Source organism: Phyllobates terribilis, unplaced genomic scaffold (genome assembly GCF_046119375.1).
Source record: "Phyllobates terribilis strain yellow unplaced genomic scaffold, ASM4611937v1 Scaffold_10__3_contigs__length_209671492, whole genome shotgun sequence".
Taxonomy (NCBI): Eukaryota; Metazoa; Chordata; class Amphibia; order Anura; family Dendrobatidae; genus Phyllobates; species Phyllobates terribilis.
Window position 1 is genome coordinate 134,063,230 of NW_027362770.1, and position 16,953 is coordinate 134,080,182.

Consider the following 16,953-nt stretch of genomic DNA (forward strand, 5'->3'; position numbering starts at 1 on the left):
CAAAAACCCAAGATGGTGAAGGGGGGGTTTTCTCAACATGATAAAGTTTTCGAGCCTCCGGGTGGCTGCTTTCCTCTGATGCTGCAGAGATAAAGCTGCTTTTGCTTGGAGAATGCACAATTGGGGCACGTGCTGCAACCATGCCGCTGGTCCAAAGTGTCAATCAAGCAGGAGCACACCACCTCCCGGAAAGTCAACGGGCAGGGGAGCTCCTAAAAACACTTACGGGCAAGGGAGCGGTGCGCTCCTAAAAACACTGATGGGCAGGGGACCGGTGCTGTCCTAAAAACACTAACGGGCAGGGGAGCGGTGTGCTCCCAAAAACACTGATGGGCAGGGGAGCGGTGCGCTCCCAAAAATACTGACGGGCAGGGGAACGGTGCGCTCCTAAAAACACTGACGGGCAGGGGAGCGGTGCGCTCCTAAAAACACTGACGGGCAGGGGAGCGGTGCGCTCCTAAAAACACTGACGGGCAGGGGAGCGGTGCGCTCCTAAAAACACTGATGGGCAGGGGAGCGGTGCGCTCCTACAAACACTGATGGGCAGGGGAACTGTGCGCTCCTAAAAACACTGATGGGCAAGGGAGCGGTGTGATCCTAAAAACACTAGCGGGCTGGGGAGCGGTGCACTCCTAAAAACACTAATGGGCAGGGGAATGTGGCGCCCCTGCGGGTTCAGTCGCCACAGAGGTACTGCATTTCACCCAGAGGTGTGGTACCCCACTCTCAGGTAAGGATGGAGTACTACCCGGGACCCACACACCCGCATCCAACACACTCCACCCCAGTAGGGAAGGGCAAGATTGCTGCTAAGGGAGAGCACAGTCCCTGGTCCCTAGCTGGAGGGTGGAACCATGTAATGGGTGTGGGTGGAGGAAGCAGATCAGGGGAGCACCGTCAGGGTAGTAGTATAAAAGAAAGGGTGGAAGTTCTAGAGACAGTTTAGAGAAGGAGTTCAGTCAGAGGAGAGAGAGTTGGGAGCAGGAGCTCTGCTCAGGAGGAGTAGAGAGAGGAGAGCGGGCCTGGTAAAGCAGAGGGAAGGCTCCAGAATCAGAGGGGATCCCAGGGGCATGATGGGTGCAGAAAGCCACCCGTGCGCCCGAATCTACACGGACGTGGAGGGATCAGGCCGCAGAGGGGACCGTCCCTTCAACTAGTGGAGAATAATCAGGCTCAGCTAGATAACTGGAGGCTGCTGTATTTGCAATGTGCAGTAGCCTACCACCACAATTACATCGCCGAAAAGGTGGCCGCATAGGGTCCAGGGGACTGCACGTCGCCTGACAAGACCCGAGGCTACTGGCTTGGGACACTGATTGTGAGGCGCAGGGCAGGAGGGCGAGAGCCAGCGCAGGGAAAACGACTGGGAAAGGAACATAGAACGGGATCCCGTTTAAATACTCCTAAGAGACTTGAGCGTTGCTGAACCCCTTCCCTGGTGAACACAGGACGACGTGGGAGGTTACACACTGGCCCTGGTAACCTGGAGTCTTAAACAAACTGTGAGTAAACCTTGAAGACTGCACCCCACTGTGTCCTGGAATTATTGCTGCGCCATCACCAGCCCTGCACTACACAGCACCAGCAACATCTACCTCATAACATCATCTTACACTGCCCTGGAGCTAAGCTTTGCCTGTGGAGAGCTGAACCAACTCTGCTGCATCACCATCAGCTCCAGAGGATCTGCACCGCAGTAGCAGCCCCATATAGCCACATATCACAGGTGGCATCACGAACATTATCTCTAAAAACTTTACTCCCCTTTTACTTTCCCCTTTAATTGACCGCCCTGGGTGACGGACCGGGTCACTGCCACCGTGACATTCCCCCAGCATCGACCGGCCCGTCTACCGAGTACCCCACAGCCCAGGGGGGCGCGTCAGGAGCGGTGCGCTCCTAAAAACACTAACGGGTAGGGGAGCGGTGCGCTCCTAAAAACATTAACGGACAGGAGAGCGGTGCGCGCCTAAAACTACTTTTAAGGTTTGGTATAGTTGATGACGGGATAAACAGTACAATGCACTAAACTGGAGTTTTGTCATTTAACCCAAGATCACTTTTGTTAAAATCATGAAAAAAAGTAGATACGTTTTCCATATAAAAGAGTCAAAAATATAATGTCAAAAGTTATACACATTACACAAAACATGAATTCCAAGGAAAGCAGCGCAAGTGATAGAAATTTCCTACCACGAGTCTCTTCTAAATGTTAATTACAGCCTTAACCCTAGCTGTCAGCACATCAGCCCTCTGTTACTTGTACAGAAATTGGAAAGTCTTGTGGGAAAAAGTCTTTCTAGACAGATCTGCTTGTTGGAGCTGGCAGTAGGGGCTGATTAAGGGCATCAGTAGGTGGGGGATCCAGCAGAAAAGAAATCCGTTCTCAGGGAGTCTAATTATTAAACAGGTCTGCCCTCTCTCTCCGCTCACGCTGGACCACTCCACATCTCTGTGCGTCATGACTGCAGCCTGTATTAGTCAGTCTCTCCGAGCAACTACACAGTAAGTTTTAGATAGTACTCTAAATCTAGATTATAATTTGTGTTGTCCTGCTGTATTTCCTGGAGAACCTGTGGATTTCTTTTTGGAGAATGGAACACACCTATTAGTCTATTGATTGTCTACAAGACCCGGATTGGTAAGGTAAATACTTAATACATGATATTCACAGATTTATTAGCGTCTATTAAAAGGATTTACCAAGTTAAACGACCATTAATTTAGGGGCGTGAGACAGATCCACATTAACCACCTGAGGAAGCTTAAGGCGAAACGCGCATTGACAATGATTATTGGAGTGGATATGGAATAATGATGCAGTGACTGGATAGAATTAGACATTCTCTCTTTGTAGGCCGCAGGGCTGTGATAAATGCCTATTCAGCTTGTGTGCACTTGAGTTAAATGTTGTGACTGTGGTGTTTAATATCTGTAGTTCTCAATTTTTTGGACCTCATTAGTGATGAGCGAGTATGTTCTGTTAACCCTTTCGCTGAGTATGCTCGGGCGAGCACCGAGTAGTTACAACTGCTCGGTGTTATGTTTGAATCACTCCCGTGTGCATGATTTGCGACTGTTTGACAGCTTTAATACATGTGAGGAATGTCTGCTTCTTACACATTCCTGACATGTATTAGAGCTGTCAAACAGTTGGAAATCATGCACACGGGAGCGATTCAAACATAACACCGAGCAGCTGTAAATACTCGGTGCTCGCCTGAGCATACTCGCCGAAAGGGTTGACAAAACATACTCGCTCATCACTAGTCCTCATTCTCTATGGATTGCCAAAATGTTTTTTTTTTTCATTTAATTATGATTTATTAAAAATTAGTATTTTATTAATATAAAAGTACATGACTCCAATTCCTGTGTATATCATTTTTGGTAACAAGAGAGGACTAGAGTATTGGTTAAAGTCCTAGTCCATATGTTTAGATGGTGGCTTGAGAACGTAATAGTAGTCAAATTTATCTCCGAGACTTAGGCTACGTTCCTATGATGAGGTTTTGATGAATTTTTTTATGCCGTGTATTTTCGGGGGAAAAAAATGCAAGTAACCTATTTTACTTAATGAGTGCAGAAAATGTGCAAGATCAAAAACTCACCAAAAGCTCATCGTGGGAACGGAGCATAAGTTAGGCTTGCCTTCATCCACATCAACCAGTTTGCAGTCCTAGACCTCAATTTAAATAGCTTTTCCAAAAAATGTTCTTGTGCCCCACTTGTCCCTTTAGTTCTGCCCCTGCTGGTCGGTCTTCTGCAGTTCTCTCCAGTGTCTGCTGAACAATCTGGAAGTCATAACTCAATGTAAGTCTACGAGAGAAAGAACAAGGTCTGAACGGGGCCGTCATAGACTTATACTGAGAACCTGTGACCGTTACCTCTGACTTCTGGTCAATCAGAAGTTGTGGCTACAAGATTGAGGCGCAGAACTGTAGTGGTGCTGAGAAGATCTGAAGACTGCGGCTGGGAAGTGTAATACTAGGGGCAGGGAACTTAAATTAGGTGCACCACTCCAGCGTTAAAATTAAAAAAAAAACTGGAGTGGTGCTTTAAATGTGGCTAAATGGATCCACAGTTTCTAAAATATGGAATATGCCCTTTGTCCATGGGATCCACCATTAATTCCACAGACATCATCACTGTCCCCATTGGGGCTCACAATCTAGTTTCCCTATCAGTATGGTCTTTGGTGTGTTGGAGGAAACCATGGGGAGTACAGACAACTTCTTGCAGATGTTGTCCTTGCTGGGATTTGAACCCAGGACCCCATTGCTGAAAGGCTGCAGTGCTAACCACTGAGCCATGGTGCTGCAGATATATTGCATAATCTGAGTTATCTTTCAACTTCCATACTATTTTCTACAGAAAAAGAAAGCGACTTCAAATGTGAGACACAAATAGGTGCAGTATAATTAGATCTTCTACAGGTGACGCTGATCTTCTGGATGTCCAGGAGGTGGACACCATTTGTGTTAGTTCTCTTTACTTGAAAGCTCCTAGTATAGCAGCCTGACCTCTGAGAGACAAAGGTAAGCACTAGGAATAGGATCACTCTTAACCAATAATGTGTCTTGAAGCTCATGGTTCTGGATAGTAAGCAGGTGAGCAGTTACCTGCTGATAGGCAAGTGCATGAATCCATTGTATTTCTGGATTCATGGTGGAAGGAGTTCTTAAAGTGTCACCAACATATTGATGACTTCTGCACCTTAAAGTGACCACATACAGTAGGGAGCTGCTGATAGCGGCAGACCACGTGGCCACTATGGTGCCCGGTATTATACATTCACCTGTATCTGCATCCTGAATTCAGATATAGTTGAAAGCAATGATGGAACAGGGAGTCGTCCGCTCCCTCCTCCATCATTCTCCCTGCGCGTCTTGGCTCTGGTGTCTCACAAGGGTGTCACTGCGTCGTGCCCGCTCTGCAAAATTTCGGAACACATACTGCAAAAACTGACTTTTTTTTAAAGCGCCACTCCAGCATTTTTATTTTTCAGCGCTGGAGTGGTGCTTTAAATCTAATCCCCTGCTCACCCTCCGGTGTCTTCCCAGTTTTCTCTGTGCCGCTCCGGTCCTGTGGTGACGGTAGCTCCTGAGTGGCCGGAAGTCAGAAGCTAGGTCACACGCTCTCAATACAAGTCTATGAGAGCCAGAACGAGCCTCTCATAGACTTGTATTGTAAAGTGACCGCCATGCGGCTCCATGATACACTGGGGCTTCTGACAGGTCACTTTTCGCCGGAGACCAACGGGATCGGCACTGAAAAAGGATGAAAATGCCAGAAGGTGAGTATTACACGGGGGGCAGGGGACTTACATTTTAAAGCACCACTCGATCGGTGCAATAAAAAAAAGAAACCGCTGGAGTGCTGCCTTAATTAGTGGTCACAGTTATACAATTTGAGGAAGGTGTGTGTGGGAAGGGGGGGTCAATATAATGTATAGGGGGCCATTATACCTTATGGAGGGCTGTGTGTATGGGGGGTGGGGGGGCAATATGCTGAATGGAGGGCTGTGTGTATGGGGGGGCCATTATACCGTATGGAGGGCTGTGTGTATGGGGGGGCCATTATACCGTATGGAGGGCTGTGTGTATGGGGGGGCCATTATACCGTATGGAGGGCTGTGTGTATGGGGGGGCCATTATACCGTATGGAGGGCTGTGTGTATGGGGGGGCCATTATACCGTATGGAGGGCTGTGTGTATGGGGGGGCCATTATACCGTATGGAGGGCTGTGTGTATGGGGGGGCCATTATACCGTATGGAGGGCTGTGTGTATGGGGGGGCCATTATACCGTATGGAGGGCTGTGTGTATGGGGGGGCCATTATACCGTATGGAGGGCTGTGTGTATGGGGGGGCCATTATACCGTATGGAGGGCTGTGTGTATGGGGGGGCAATATACCGTATGGAGGGCTGTGTGTATGGGGGGGCCATTATACCGTATGGAGGGCTGTGTGTATGGGGGGGCCATTATACCGTATGGAGGGCTGTGTGTATGGAGGGCCATTATATCGTATGGAGGGCTGTGTGTATGGAGGGCCATTATATCGTATGGAGGGCTGTGTGTATGGGGGACATTATACCGTATGGAGGGCTGTGTGGGTGGGGGCATTATACCTTATGGAGGGCTGTGTGCGTGTGGGCGGGGGCATTATACCGTATGGAGGGCTGTGTGTGTGGGGGCCATAGTAACTGTAATTGTAATGAAACCATTAGGGTCCAACTGTAAGCAAAGTTTTTACCTAATGTATGCGTTTTACATTAGAGCCTGTTCACACTGTTTTTCTGTAGTGCGGCCAGTGGGTTCTGTCTGAATCCTATAGAGCCATTAACTGCAATGACAGAAATGGAGTTCACATTAAGGCACCCGCTCCACTATCAGTATTTGGTCAGTATTTTTTCTCAGGAGTGGGAGCCAAAACCAGGAGGGGGTGATAAATGCAGAATTGGGGACTTGTTTCTATTACACCTTTTCTCTGATTGTTCTTCACCTGGTTTTGGCTCCCACTCCTGAGAAAAAATACTGACCGAATACTGACCAAATACTGATATTGGGGCCATGGCCTAACTGCATGTGTTCCGACAGCCACAGAATATTGGTCCGCTACATTTCTGTGGCCATCTGAACAGACTGTCACTTTCTGAATAAGAAACACAAACTGAGACTTTAAAGAAGAAGAAAAAAAATTGAATTAATTTGAACTCCGTTTGTGTGATTGCAGTGTGTGGCACCATCAGGGATTTGTCTGAATCCTATTTTAATGGGATTTAGGCAGTTGCCCCAGACACACTGCAGAAAGCCAGTGTGAACAGGGCTTTATATACTACTAGATGGTGGCCCGATTCTAACGCATCGGGTATTCTACAATATGTATGCGGCCGACCGGGCGCAATCAGCAGAGCGGTGTTTAAATTTGGCGCCAATGTCGCTGATTGGTCGCAGCTGGCGTCCGCGACCAATCAGCACAGCAGTGTGTAAATGTGGCGTCAACATCGGTGATTGGTCGCGGACGCTATTTAAATGTGGCGCCCAAATCGGTGATTGGTCGCGGGCAGCGGCCGCGACCAATCAGCACAGCGGTGTTTAAATTTTGCGCCAAGATCACTGATTGGTCGGGTGCGGAGACCGCGACCAATCAGCGAATCATATTGGTGAAGACCGGGGAGCGGCGCTGCCTGTGTGGCTACTTTCGCTGCGAGAAGCCGGGACATGAGCGACTGCTCGCAGCAGAAGTATCCCGACTCGCAGCGCCGCTCCCCGGTCCTCCCTTCACACCCTAGCCGCTGATCTCCCGACAGTAGCCGCATGGTGTTACTAAGGTCCGGACATTTGTGTTCAAAATCGCTGATTGGTCGCGGGCGCTCGCAGCAGAAGTATCCCAACCCGCAGCGCCGCTCCCCGGTCCTCCCTTGACACCCTAGCCGCATGGATGTTAGCGCCGCTGCCTGTGCGGCTACTTCCGCTGCGAGAACCCGGGACATGAGCGGGCGCTCGCAGCAGAAGTATCCCGACCCGCTCCTCCCTTGAAACCCTAGCCGCATGGAGGTCAGCGTCGCCGGCGGTCGGGAGATGAGCGCCTCGCGCCGGTCATCTCCCGGCTGCATCGCCGCTGAGCTCCGTCCCGCAGATGAGCCGCTAACGGCCGCCATCTTTTTTCAGAAATCCCGCGGCGCTGATTGGCCGCTGCCGGACCAATGAGCGACGCGGGATTTCCTAAACAGAAAGACAGACAGACAGACGGGATAAGACGATTATATATATACTAGATGGTGGCCTGATTCTAACGCATCGGGTATTCTAGAATATGTATGCGGCCGACCGGGCGCAATCAGCAAAACGGTGTTTAAATTTGGCGGCAATATCAGTGATTGGTCACGGGTGGCGGCCGCGACCAATCAGCGAACTGTGTTAGTGAGGACCGGAGAGCTTGTTTAAATTTGGCGGCAATCTCGCTGATTGGTCTCGGCCGGCCGGCAGCCGGAACCAATGAGCAGAGCGGTGTTTAAATTTGGCGCCAAAATCGCTGATTAGTCGCGGCCGCCGGTGACCGCTACCAATCAGCAGAGCGTTGTTTAAGTTTGGCGCCAATCTCGCTGATTGGTCGCAGCCGGCCACCGCGACCAATGATCAGAGCGGCGTTTAAATTTGCAGCCTATATCGCTGATTGGTCGCGGCCGGCCACCGCCACCAATGAGCAGATCAAATAAACTTTATTAAATAAAAAAGACAAAATAAAGAAAAATAAAATAAAAATACAGAATCCGACAGGTGATATAATGCGGGATACAGTGCCAAAACAAATAAATAGATAGATAAATGTACAAAATCCTGGGAAATGGACTAAATAATGTGAGTAACAAATAATACTCAAAATTAAATAAACCCAAGAGAAATGAAAAAAGATATTAATCTAATAAATGGTAGGTATAAGCGAATATAATCACAGTAGAAAAAATCTCTCAATCAGCTCAAAAAGTAGATAGGTGGATAAAACACTTATCAAAATGTACATATATCACAAAATTGTAAAATTTGTATATAAATATATATTTGTGATTATTCCCATAATAATGGAATAAAGTGACAGTGCTAATAATAGTGCAAATATGCAGCGATACGTGCAAAAAAGATAGTTCAACATTTGAAGTGTAATATCCACAGATCAAGCAGACAGTCGTTCATATAATATAAAAGGGAGCAGATATAGAGAGCAGTAGAGTGAACATGCTTACCACCAGTATATAGGCACTGAGCCCCGCATATCCCGACGAGCGTTTCGCCTTGCTGGCTTTAACGAGGGATAGTAAGGCTATGGGTACATGGTCCTTTAATAAAATCCATTGGCCAATGGAATGCGGTAGGTAATTATGGACCCCCGCGACAGGTGATCGTGCGGGGCCGTCCACAAATCACAGCGCCACCTCCGCAACACGTGACGCGACCCAGGGGTCGCGGCACAAGAGCGGACATGACGTCTGGATGCGTTGCACCGTGGGACGCACGGCGCCATCCCCACCTCATGCGGCGCAACCAAAGGTCGCGACACAGAAGCGGAAATGACGTCAAGGTGCGCTCCACCATGGAACGCAAAGTGCGCTTCACCTTGGAATGCATGTGGAAAATAACGGGGATAATAGGGAAGGATGTGATAAAACAGAAAAATATATATTCCTATAAGAATAATGAGGTATATAGATAGTCTATTACACAGAACATATTAAAGATATTATCTAATATCAAATACTCATAATCAATATTAAATCCACAGTGATCTCCCAATCACATAGTGATAACCAAAATTAACAATAATATAGAATAGTAAATATAGACATGGAATTGGGTCCAAAAGAAGAAAAAGTGCCATAGTGCGTCCTCTGTGCAAAGAAAAAATCATTCGTCCAAGTGAATAAACTCCGGCCAAAGGAATAAAGGGTAACTTGTTGGCGAAAGAACTATAGAATAAACAAAAATATACTGATTAAAATCTAATAAAATCAAAATAAAATAGATAAAACAATAGATGAGAACTAAGACCAAGTAATAAGGACAAAAGATAGAACAAAACAAGAAATAAACAACTCAAAGAAAAGGTACAAAACTTACCGTTTCGTTGAGACCTCTTGGGGTGAGGGTGTCCAAAAGAGTAATCCATTTTACTTCCTTCTGTGCAAGAATTTTCTTCCAATTTCCGCCTCTCTGATCTACATAGACTCGATCATACCTCTGATTGACAGCTTCGAACTGTCACAGTTATGGTAGTATTTAAAATGGCGTGGTATTGTTTTCAGTTCCGTTGAATCAGAACTTCCTTTCGCCACCTCAATGTCTAGCACATGTTCCCTAACACGTCTTCTGAGTTCACGTGTGGTTAAGCCCACATAATATTTATTGCAAGGACAATTAGCTAAATAAATAACGCCAATGGTTTTACAGGAGATAGTGTGGGTAATCTTATAATTTCTTGTCGTAGATGAATCTGTGAAGAATTCCGTTTTGGCAATATTTGGACAGGCGACACAGGATCCACAGGGTTTACAGCCCCATTTCGCTTTCCGGTATTAAAGATTGTTTTTTGATATAGCTATGTACTAGTAGATCCTTAAGGTTCTGCGAACGACGATAAGTAATCGCCGGATATTTTGCAATATAATTAACAAGGACAGGATCCAAGGTAAGTATGTTCCAATATTTCTTAAGACTTGCCCACATGTCTTTATTGCCAGAATTGTATGTGGATATGAATCTCACAATATCATTATCTTTCCTTGGCTTAGTGCTATATAGAAGTGTATTTCTTTTTGCACATCTTGCACGGCGATAGCCTCGTTGAATAGATTTATTTGAGTAGCCACGTTCATGAAAACGCATGGTCAAGTCCTGTGACTGTTTTTCAAAATCATAATCATTAGAACAAATCCTGCGCATGCGTAAGAATTGGCCTATCGGTATACTATCAATGAGTTTCCTCGGATGTGAAGAATCTGCGCGCAGTAAGGAGTTAGCAGCCGTTTCTTTTCTAAAGACATCTGTTTGAATTATACCCATAGTGTCAATTTCTGATCGTACATCTAGAAAATCCATATTTTTACGCCCCATCTTATAGGTTAGTTTGATGTTCAAGGTGTTGTTATTCAAAGATTGCATAAAGATAGATAGTTCTTCATCTGTGCCCTGCCATAAAAATAGAACATCATCTATGAAGCGATGCCAAGATAGAACTTTATCTAAATGAGGTAGAGAATCAGATGAAAAGATATCTTTCTCCCACAGCCCCAGGAACAGATTAGCTTGGGAGCGCGCAGGCTGCCCCCATTGCTGTACCCCGGAGCTGTAGGAAAAAAGAGCCATCAAACAGAAAAAAATTATGTGTCAAGGCAAATGCCAAGAGATCAAGAACAAAATTGATGAATGGAACATCGTATTTAGACATTTCTAAAAAATATCTGGCTGCTCGTAGGCCATCATTGTGGTTAATCGATGTATATAAAGATGTATGTGATGTAGAATCTTTATATACATCGATTAACCACAATGATGGCCTACGAGCAGCCAGATATTTTTTAGAAATGTCTAAATACGATGTTCCATTCATCAATTTTGTTCTTGATCTCTTGGCATTTGCCTTGACACATAATTTTTTTCTGTTTGATGGCTCTTTTTTCCTATAGCTCCGGGGTACAGCAATGGGGGCAGCCTGCGCGCCCTCCTATGCTAATCTGTTCCTGGGGCTGTGGGAGAAAGACATCTTTTCATCTGATTCTCTACCTCATTTAGATAAAGTTCTATCTTGGCATCGCTTCATAGATGATGTTCTATTTTTATGGCAGGGCACAGATGAAGAACTATCTATCTTTATGCAATCTTTGAATAACAACACCTTGAACATCAAACTAACCTATAAGATGGGGCGTAAAAATATGGATTTTCTAGATGTACGATCAGAAATTGACACTATGGGTATAATTCAAACAGATGTCTTTAGAAAAGAAACGGCTGCTAACTCCTTACTGCGCGCAGATTCTTCACATCCGAGGAAACTCATTGATAGTATACCGATAGGCCAATTCTTACGCATGCGCAGGATTTGTTCTAATGATTATGATTTTGAAAAACAGTCACAGGACTTGACCATGCGTTTTCATGAACGTGGCTACTCAAATAAATCTATTCAACGAGGCTATCGCCGTGCAAGATGTGCAAAAAGAAATACACTTCTATATAGCACTAAGCCAAGGAAAGATAATGATATTGTGAGATTCATATCCACATACAATTCTGGCAATAAAGACATGTGGGCAAGTCTTAAGAAATATTGGAACATACTTACCTTGGATCCTGTCCTTGTTAATTATATTGCAAAATATCCGGCGATTACTTATCGTCGTTCGCAGAACCTTAAGGATCTACTAGTACATAGCTATATCAAAAAAGATGATCAAAAAACAATCTTTAATACCGGAAAGCCGAAATGGGGCTGTAAACCCTGTGGATCCTGTGTCGCTTGTCCAAATATTGCCAAAACGGAATTCTTCACAGATTCATCTACGACAAGAAATTATAAGATTACCCACACTATCTCCTGTAAAACCATTGGCGTTATTTATTTAGCTAATTGTCCTTGCAATAAATATTATGTGGGCTTAACCACACGTGAACTCAGAAGACGTGTTAGGGAACATGTGCTAGACATTGAGGTGGCGAAAGGAAGTTCTGATTCAACGGAACTGAAAACAATACCACGCCATTTTAAATACTACCATAACTGTGACAGTTCGAAGCTGTCAATCAGAGGTATGATCGAGTCTATGTAGATCAGAGAGGCGGAAATTGGAAGAAAATTCTTGCACAGAAGGAAGTAAAATGGATTACTCTTTTGGACACCCTCACCCCAAGAGGTCTCAACGAAACGGTAAGTTTTGTACCTTTTTCTTTGAGTTGTTTATTTCTTGTTTTGTTCTATCTTTTGTCCTTATTACTTGGTCTTAGTTCTCATCTATTGTTTTATCTATTTTATTTTGATTTTATTAGATTTTAATCAGTATATTTTTGTTTATTCTATAGTTCTTTCGCCAACGAGTTACCCTTTATTCGTTTGGCCGGAGTTTATTCACTTGGACGAATGATTTTTTCTTTGCACAGAGGACGCACTATGGCACTTTTTCTTCTTTTGGACCCAATTCCATGTCTATATTTACTATTCTATATTATTGTTAATTTTGGTTATCACTATGTGATTGGGAGATCACTGTGGATTTAATATTGATTATGAGTATTTGATATTAGATAATATCTTTAATATGTTCTGTGTAATAGACTATCTATATACCTCATTATTCTTATAGGAATATATATTTTTCTGTTTTATCACATCCTTCCCTATTATCCCCGTTATTTTCCACATGCATTCCAAGGTGAAGTGCACTTTGCGTTCCATGGTGGAGCGCACCTTGACGTCATTTCCGCTTCTGTGTCGCGACCTTTGGTTGCGCCGCATGAGGTGGGGATGGCGCCGTGCGTCCCACGGTGGAACGCATCCAGACGTCATGTCTGCTCTTGTGCCGCGACCCCTGGGTCGCGTCACGTGTTGCGGAGGTGGCGCTGTGATTTGTGGACGGCCCCGCACGATCACCTGTCGCGGGGGTCCATAATTACCTACCGCATTCCATTGGCCAATGGATTTTATTAAAGGACCATGTACCCATAGCCTTACTATCCCTCGTTAAAGCCAGCAAGGCGAAACGCTCGTCGGGATATGCGGGGCTCAGTGCCTATATACTGGTGGTAAGCATGTTCACTCTACTGCTCTCTATATCTGCTCCCTTTTATATTATATGAACGACTGTCTGCTTGATCTGTGGATATTACACTTCAAATGTTGAACTATCTTTTTTGCACGTATCGCTGCATATTTGCACTATTATTAGCACTGTCACTTTATTCCATTATTATGGGAATAATCACAAATATATATTTATATACAAATTTTACAATTTTGTGATATATGTACATTTTGATAAGTGTTTTATCCACCTATCTACTTTTTGAGCTGATTGAGAGATTTTTTCTACTGTGATTATATTCGCTTATACCTACCATTTATTAGATTGATATCTTTTTTCATTTCTCTTGGGTTTATTTAATTTTGAGTATTATTTGTTACTCATATTATTTAGTCCATTTCCCAGGATTTTGTACATTTATCTATCTATTTATTTGTTTTGGCACTGTATCCCGTATTATATCACCTGTCGGATTCTGTATTTTTATTTTATTTTTCTTTATTTTGTCTTTTTTATTTAATAAAGTTTATTTGATCTTCATTACTGTGTGCTGTGCATTCTAGTTGTAGGGGATTATTATTTTGTGTCTGCACAGCCAATTTTTGCTGATTAATATTGGTGTTGACCAATGAGCAGAGCGGCGTTTAAATTTCCAGCCTATATCGCTGATTGGTCGCGGCCGGCCACCGCAACCAATGAGCAGAGCGGCGTTTAAATTTGCAGCCTATATCGCTGATTGGTCGCGGCCGGCCACCGCGACCAATCAGCAGAGCGGCGTTTAAATTTGCCGCCCATCTCGCTGATTGGTCGCGGTGGCCGGCCACGACCAATCAGCGTCGTATTAGTGTGGGCCCGGGAGCGGCGCTGCTTGTGCGGCTCCGTATTAGCGAGGACCGGGGAGCGGCGCTGCCTGTGCGGCTCCTTCTGCTGCGAGAAGCCGGGAGATGAGACCTCCGTCCGCCAGATGAGCCGCTAACGGCCGCCATCTTTTTTCAGAAATCCCGCGGCGCTGATTGGCCGCTGCCGGACCAATGAGCGACGCGGGATTTCCAGGACAGACAGACAGACTGGATAAGACAATTATATAGTAGATAGATTGTATGGAATAGTGCAGTCTACTATACTATCCCAGCATACCAGCCAAACACAGGCCAGAAAACACTTTTTTTTTAAAATTTGAAGCTTGTCAATTCTTTCAGCTTTTTTTACTTATTCAAATGAATTAGAAACGTAAATGCTGCAAATAATTAATGTAAAAAAACGTATACTATGCGCAGCACTTTTCCGGCAAACCCTCTGGTTTTTGATGCGGAACAATCCGCGGCAAAAACGGTGAGTGTGAACATATCCTAAAGGGGTTTTCAAAGAATATAAAAAAAAAAAAAAGCTTAAAAATAATAAATCCACCGGCGGCACCGATGCTCCGGCAGTCTACAGCAGTCTTGGCACTTGGCTGCAGTGATCTTATGGCTGTACCTTATCTTATAGCTGCAAAGTAAATAATGACCACAGGGCCCATCTGAGCGTCGGCAATGAAGCCACAGGGGATTTTTTTGGAAAGGGCGCCAACAGAAGGTAAAGCGCAGGGCACCCTCTAACTTCCGATCATTTCTGATCAAGTGTTGGTACATGAAGTATTTGCAGCTCTGTAGTACGGAGCTGCAATAACTGATGCGGTCTCACCCCTATTTCTATGTCAGTGCAATTTTACAAGCAGGCTTACAGCTTACTATATACGGTTAGGTTCAGATATTGGACAGTGACGAATCTTTATGATTTCAGCTCTGCAGGCCACTATTTTTTAATTAAAATGAAACAACTGAGATGCAATTGGAGTGTAGACTTTTAGGTTTAAAGGGAACCTGTCACCAGCTTTGTCCTATAAGAACTTAAACTATGACCTTATTCAGCGCCTGTGCTGCATTCCATAAATGCTTATATAACCCTCTGATTCCCCCCTATATACCTCCCAAAAACGTTTTTAAATTCTCCTGGTAATCAGGTTGGTCCAGTCTGATGGGCGAGGTTTCAGGCCTCTCCATCCCTACCACCGGCTGTTGATCACCGTCCTCCTTCTTTAACTGACGTGGATGACGCCTTGCCAGGCGAAATCTTGCTCCTGTGCACGGAAATCGCAGCTCGCGCCTGCGCACTATGCTTTGCGCTACTGCGGGCACAGCCAAAAACATAAGTGTGCATGCACCCGCAGTAGGGCAAAGCATAGCGCACAGGCGCAAGCTCTGATTTTTGTGCGCAGTGAGGCATTATCCACGTCAATTAAAGAAGGAGAATGGCGAGCAGCAGCCAGGGGAGGGATGGAGAGGCCGTAAACCACGCCGATCGGACTGGACCGACCGGATTACCATGCAGCACGGAAGAATTTAAAGATTTTTGGGGAGTCTAAAGAGGGAGTCGGGGGATTGTATGAGGATTTATGGAATACAGCACTGGCGCTGCATAATTTGATAGTTTGGGTTCATATAGGACAAAACTGGTGACAGGTTCCCTTTAATTGAAGGGGTTGAACAAGAATATCCTGATCTGGTGATGACTTGGCCATTGCACAATATTCCACTTCTTTGCTTTTGCAGCATGTTTTGGGTCATTGTCCATCTGTGCTGTAAAGCGCCGTCCAAACAACGTTGCAGAATTTGTTTGAATCTGAAGAGAAAGTATCGCCCTGTACACCTCAGAATTCATCCAGCTGCTTCTGTCTTCAGTCACACCATCAATAATCACTAGTAACTCTGTGCCATTGGAAGCCATGCATGCCCGCGCCATCACACTGCCTCCACCATGTTTTACAGGCGGTGTGCTGTGCTTTGGATCATGAGCCATTTCAAGCTTTCTCCATACTTCTTGCCATCATTCTGGTACAGGTTGATCTTAGTTTTGCTTTTCCAGAACTGGGCTGGCTTCTTTAGATGCTTTTTGGCAAAGTCTAATCTGGCGTTTCTATTTTTAAGGCTGATTAATGGTTTGTACCTTACCATGAACCCTCTGTATTTGTTCTTATGAAGCCTTCTCTTTATGGTAGACTTAGATATTGAGACACCTACTTCCTGGAGAGTGTTCTTCACTTGGGTGAATATTGTGAAGGGGTTTTTCTTCACCACGGAAAGGATTCTGGGGTCTTCCGTGGACGTCCAGGCCTTTTTGAGTTCCCAAGCTCAGCAGTGCATTTTTTTTTTTCAGTATATGACAAACTGTTTTGGCCACTCCTAACATTTCTGATTTCTTCTTTTTTTCACCATAATGACAGTCTGTTTCTCCTCTATTGAGAGTTCCTTTGACCACATGTTTTCGGTTCACAGCAACAGCTTCCAAATGCAAATGCCACACCTGGAATCGGCTCCAGACCTTTTACCTGCTGAATTGATGATGGATTAAAAAGAGAATAGCCATGCAGCCCATTAACCCCTTAAGAACATTTGACGTACTAATACGCGTCTGTGCCCTGGGACTTAAGAGCCAGACCCGTATTAGTACGTCATGGCGATCGCGCGCGCACACAGGCTGTGCGGGCGCGATCGCCGCCGGGTGTCAGCTGATTGTCACAGCTGACACCCGGTACTATGTGCAGGGAGCGGTCCTGCACCGCTCCCAGCACATTAACCCCCGCTATGCTGCGATCGAAGTCGATCGAAATCGATCGCG

At 45.2% G+C, this 16,953-nt stretch overlaps 1 protein-coding gene across 3 annotated transcripts in view; it reads left to right on the top strand.

The window, feature by feature from the left end:
- Positions 1-2,320: 2,320 nt before the first annotated feature.
- LOC141164489 (cationic amino acid transporter 2-like) overlaps positions 2,321-16,953 on the top strand; it is a 53,936-nt gene continuing 39,303 nt past the window's right edge. Inside the window, exon 1 of one of the 3 annotated variants that reach the window (XM_073649817.1) lies at positions 2,321-2,505. The gene's annotated coding sequence lies outside the window, so the exon portion shown is untranslated. The other 2 variants (XR_012250919.1, XM_073649818.1) reach the window with 2 other exon arrangements.